Here is a 5,810-nt window from a genome sequence, read left to right on the forward strand (position 1 = left end):
CTTCGGATCAACATTATGTCAGCAGCTGTTCTCCACCGTGAACTATGTTAAAAACAAACACCGCTCACGCCTCACAGATGACAGCTTACAGTCCTGCGTAAAGATGAAAGTGACTTTGTACAGCCCCGATTTGCAGACGCTGTGCGCAGAGGTTCAGGAGCAGAAGTCCTATTGTAAACATACCACCGCAGACCCGACGATGTTTGCACGAACATGCTTTTCATCATTTCTTTATCGACCACTTTTCACACATGGCTGTACACATACAGCCGGCTGTAGCTTTTCAGCTCACAGCCCGACAACACAACAGCATAGATCGCACAGACGTTAAGGCGCGAGGCGTGATTGCGGGTCCCGCTCAGGTGCGTCCGCCTTCCCTGCAGCTGCGCTGCAGACCACGCCCCGCCACACACATTAACCAGGTAAAATACATATTTAGGCAGAATTTTGCAAATATCTATTTTTCATCTTTTAGCAGCATAGTGCTTGTTTTCCAATTATTTTTTAAAAGTCAGGTCAAGGCTCCAAAAGCCCAAAGGTGATATAAGGTTGGTGGCTCACAACAGTTTTTGTTTGCTACATGGATCATTTTAGTTCAGCTGGGTGTCTTTCCTTTTGTTATATTTCTTTAAGAGTTCAAAATGTGTTAATTACATAAATAAAATGTAATTTTCTCTGTAGCACTTCATGGATTTCATAAGCAACACACTTTAGTTGTTCACACAAAGAATAAAGGTAAAAAACAATATATACAGTGTTATCTTCGTTTTAGATGTCAAAAAGTATTTGCGGCTCCCAGTGTTTTCTTTTGCGTGGAAACCGGGTCCAAATGGCTCTTTGGGTGTTAAAGGTTGCTGACCCCTGAACTAGGTGTTAGAAAATCATATGTTTTACCCATCCTAACTCCCAGTTTATAGAAGCAGTGCGTCACTGGTATTACACAGAGCCATCGATCACCTAAAAATTGGTGTCTTTTCTTTATTGCAATCGGAATGCTGTTTACAATTGGCACACACACCTTATTGGGTACCACTTTACAATAAGGCTCCCCTTATAGATGCTAATAAATAGTTTATAGCTATATTATTAATTAATCTGTAAATGCTTTATAAACCATTATTAATGGTTTATTATGCATTAGTTAAGGGTGAGAAAGAGGAAAAAAACTGACCGGTTTCTTGCCAAATAGTGAGCCAAATGTGTTCACCTATATATTTCATCTAGAGTTGCTATATTAAACATTTCAGACTAAGTTACTATCCTGTAAGCACAATCAGCATTTGTAAACATATTTTTTATCATATAAAATTGTACTTCAGAAATGCATTATAAATATCCACAACTATCAATCGGAGCTTTGTTGTAAAGTGTAAAGCATAAAACCATTTATTAATGAATAATAAATATTTATAAATACCAGATGGGAGCCTTATTGTAAAGTGTAAAGCATAAAACCATTTATTAATGAATAATAAATATTTATAAATGCCAAATGGGAGCCTTATTGTAAAGTGTAAAGCATGACACCATTTATTAATGACTACTAAACATTATAAATGACAAACGATAGCTTTGTCGTAAAGTTTAAAACATGTCAACATTTATTAAGGACTAATAAACATTTATAAATGCCAAATGGGAGCCTTATTGTAAAGTGTAAAGCATAACACCATTTATTAATGACTACTAAACATTATAAATGACAAACGATAGCTTTGTCGTAAAGTTTAAAACATGTCAACATTTATTAAGGACTAATAAACATTTATAAATGCCAAATGGGAGCCTTATTGTAAAGTGTAAAGCATAACACCATTTATTAATCACTAATAAACATTTATAATTGCCAAAAGTGAGTCTTAAATGTATAATGTCACCATTTATAACACTTAGACCTAAATTACAATCAGTGCTTGAAATAACATTTAACTACTGTCAAAAATGGCAATGTATTGTAAGAGTAACACATGTAACATTAAATGTGTTTTTTAAAACACCAAACAGTCACCCACTCCAAAAAAAGTTCATGCCAGACTGGTTCAAACTGGAAATATTTTTTGTATGTCCTTAAATAAGCGTCCCAGTGGTCCATCAGGGTGTCGCGAACCAAGCCAAGATGACCACTCAAGAACCATCAGGTGTTCCTCCAGCAACTTCTCAGTGCGATTTCCTCTTAGTCTACGGTCATGTCCTTTGATGGTCATCCAAGCCCTTTCGATATGCTGTGTATGACTGCCAGATTGAGGATCTACAAACCACCTGCTGTGATTTACAGTGTAATGTCTGTACCCTATGTTTGTCAAAACATTCTTGTAGGCTCTCCACTCATCACTGATAATGGCACTACCCAACTTAACATGCTGTCTGATCAGAGGAACAAGGTGGCGCCTTGATCGTTTTTCAACAAGTTTTAACACGAGCCTTCGCCTTTTGTCTTTAATTCCCATCATTCCAAATACCCATTTCTTCCTTTTCCATGCATTTCCAAAGCGTCCACGTGCATACTGAAAACAAAAAGAATAAAATTAAACAGAATTAAAATTAAAAAGAATAAAATTAAATATCTACAAAGAAACATTCAAAAAGATGGTTGCTTCTACTAATTTTTTTTACTTATGGTAAAGGTTTCCATGTTTAGAGGACACATTCAGATCTGCATTGATTCTAACAAACCTGTCTGAGAGTTTACCAACCTTTTGCTGATGACGGAGACAGCTTTCATCTATAACCACAAATTCTCTGTCACCACCAAGACGGTGTCCATTGTTTATTCTGTGTCTTTTAATTGCACGTATACAAACATGTCGAATGTGTCTTGCCATGCTACTTAGTGTTCTGGAGCTGCCAGCCACTTCATCATCGATCATATCTATTTGTCTGAGCCTGAGCCCTTGTGAAAATCTGTGATAGAAATTGAGGCAATTATTACTTACTGAGGCCCTAATTTTATTTCACAAGTCTCGTATTGGTGTTCAATTATGAAAGGTGCATTGGTATTAATGTCTACATCTACATATACCTGTAAATGAACTTCATCCAACTGAAAAGAGATGTTTTTGATTTCTCAAAGAGAGAGCTAGTTCTAATTGTTCTGGAAACTTTCCTATGACTTGCTCTTTTGTAGCACCTGAGAACATATCAATGAGTTAAGTAAAGAAATGGACCCTTAAACAAGAGCATTAATTGAAAAGATAATCACAACATTAAGTATGAAGAAAATAATAATGAAAAGAGGTTAATGCTCCCTCTTGCATTGATAACCGAAATATTTTGTTATATTTACTACATGCACTACATTATCATGCATTATACATACCACATATATTGGTCTTTCTTCACCACGGAAATCATTTTCATCTTATGGTGACAAACAGGACATCTAAGCTTCTTTTTTAGCAGGTGTTTCTTCTGCAGCCATTTAATGTGCCTTAGTGCCTTATATTTAGTTTGTTTTCCTTCTATTCTGGTGCGCAATCTCATTCCCAAAGACATTCTGGTGGAAAAAAAATGAGTAATTTATTTTATTATCACCTCGAAACACCGTAAAATACTCTATGGGAGTCTAGTGCAAATCGGTTCAGAGTTAAAGAACTTCACATGCTATATAAAACAAGCCCTATAATCAAAAATAGTCCCACGCAAAAAAGAGGATTGTCTCACCTGTTATAATGTATCTCCGACTTTGTTATGTAGATCTAACCTGCTGGATTCACGCTAAAAAAAATATGTTCTGCTGCCAAAGGGAGGGAAAACAAATTTAATTTAAACGCAGAGGAGCTTATACAACCATCCAATCACAGTTAACTTTATTAAGGAAAGCCCCTCCTCTCAGAGCGCGACAGGCAGTGGAGCGCTCTGGAAGGTCAAGCCAAAGGGGCACGAAAAGACACACTGAAGGCGCTCGTTCAAGTTCCTGCGCCATGGATGGAGCAGAAGATAAAAATTTGTGTGCGTCTGCGACTTACACAGTTAGCACACGTTCGAAGAGATACAAAAAGCAGAGACTGGATGATCTAGATTGCACTAAGCCAACGACGTCAGCAGTTAGACATGAAGGTGAGTATAATGCTAGCTAGCTAGCTACCGAGCCATTTGGCTGCTAGCTACAGTGGCTAACTAACATCACATAACATGTGAATAGCTCTATTACTATTGGTTATTCCAAACGATTGATATCACTTAGTTGTATATTTTTAATTTTGTTTATGTGCATCATTAAATTTATATTAAACACCCTGGTAAGGCAGTACACATAAGAATTATTTGCCTTGTTTTAGAAATGTCTGAACCACCACATGTGCACAGCAAATTCAAAAGTGTTAAATTTTTTGGTGTTAATAGTCTCCTTGCAAAAGTAGAGTTAATTTTACTCTAAGCAGAGTCACATTCTTTTAATGTAACTCTGAGGTGTAAAATGATAGTAGTTAAAATCGAGTGTTAAAAATGAGTGTTTCTCTGTCAAATCTGGAGGTGTTACAATGGAAACATTAACTCCTGACCTCTTAACTCTGAACTCCTACAGGGGCTATGACACCAACAGAGTAAATTCACAGACTCCGCCCCCAGCACGGCTCCAATCGAAGCTGAAGTGAAGCCGTTTCAGAACATTTTGCTCTACATATTTGAATTGTTTGCCATGCTTGGTAAGTCATTTTTTCAAAGATTGTTTCAATTATTATTATGAGCTTTTACTTCTGTGGCTCTTTGGAGTTGAGACAAAGCTGTGTGAAAGGCATTAGCCATGTTGCTCGCTGATAGCATAATATTCTGTTTTAGCTAGCTGAAAGGTATTGTTAGCAGGCAAATACCACAGCCTTGAAAAAAGCTTGCATGTGAATTTTCAGTCAAACTTTTGGTCAAACACACCTAAAACAATGTCTAGAATGTGAAATGTTGGTATAATGGTGCTACTTGAAGCCTGAAAACGATCGCCCATAAAAAAAACGAGCAAACAGCAGTAGCTGACGTCCTGACTGGATTCTACGTTAGCATAGATCCCTCCAGAGTTTTGTGCACACGGTTTAGGTAAAAATGAAAAAGGTTGAGGTTTTACATTTAGTTCAGTATTACCTGTTGCCTGTGTCCTTGTCTTTTGGGAAAATACTTTACACAAGTAATGGCTCAAAGAGGATTCCTTTTTTTTTTTTTTTACTGTGCTGCAATTGTTTACTGGATTATTTGTGCCATTAATTAGTGTCAACTAATTTTTATTCAATCTCCGCACAGGATATGCTTGTGAAGATGGAATATGGGGGAGAGCAGAAGTGCGTTGAAGTTCCACAAAGGGATGAATGAAGGACATGCATATTGTATTGAAGAAATAAGTGATGAGAATGCTGTTATTTGCATTTACCATGTCAGACCTTTTGATAAACAAAATTCTAATGAAAGTGAGAACATGTATACTGTTACATCTTTCAGAAAATGTTTTGAAATTGTGGTGCACAGTTCAGAATAAATGTTTTTCAAAAACCATTGCATCTTTTTAGTAAATGTTTATTTCCAAAAGAAATTTCTAGAAGTTCAGAACAGTAAAATTCCTGCTTTTTAGAATGAATTAGAAGATAACTCTTACGTAGTTAAACTAAAATACTCTTTGAGAGTTAATATATAAACTCTTAACACCAAGTGTTAAATTATCAACTCCAGACAGATTTGGTGTTTAACACTAAATCAGAGTTAACGTACCAACTCTCCAAAAAGAGTTAAATTAACACTCTCTGGTGTGGACCCATATAGACACTTTAATAGTGTTGAAATCAAATCCGACAGTGTTAATTTGGACATGCTGGATTTGCTGTGTGTATATA

The 5,810-nt window shown here is 36.3% G+C and overlaps 1 long non-coding RNA gene across 1 annotated transcript; it reads right to left on the minus strand.

Annotated features, from left to right (window-relative positions):
• Nucleotides 1–2,194: 2,194 nt before the first annotated feature.
• LOC309719824 lies at nt 2,195–3,868 on the minus strand. Its single transcript, XR_014280332.1, has 3 exons — nt 3,661–3,868; nt 3,317–3,493; nt 2,195–2,504 (listed from the first exon to the last, which is right to left on the minus strand). It is a non-coding gene; the product is annotated as an uncharacterized lncRNA (long non-coding RNA).
• Between the last annotated feature and the right edge of the window lie 1,942 nt (nt 3,869–5,810).

Source organism: Aulonocara stuartgranti (genome assembly GCF_965226115.1).
Source record: "Aulonocara stuartgranti genome assembly, chromosome: 13".
Lineage (NCBI taxonomy): Eukaryota > Metazoa > Chordata > Actinopteri > Cichliformes > Cichlidae > Aulonocara > Aulonocara stuartgranti.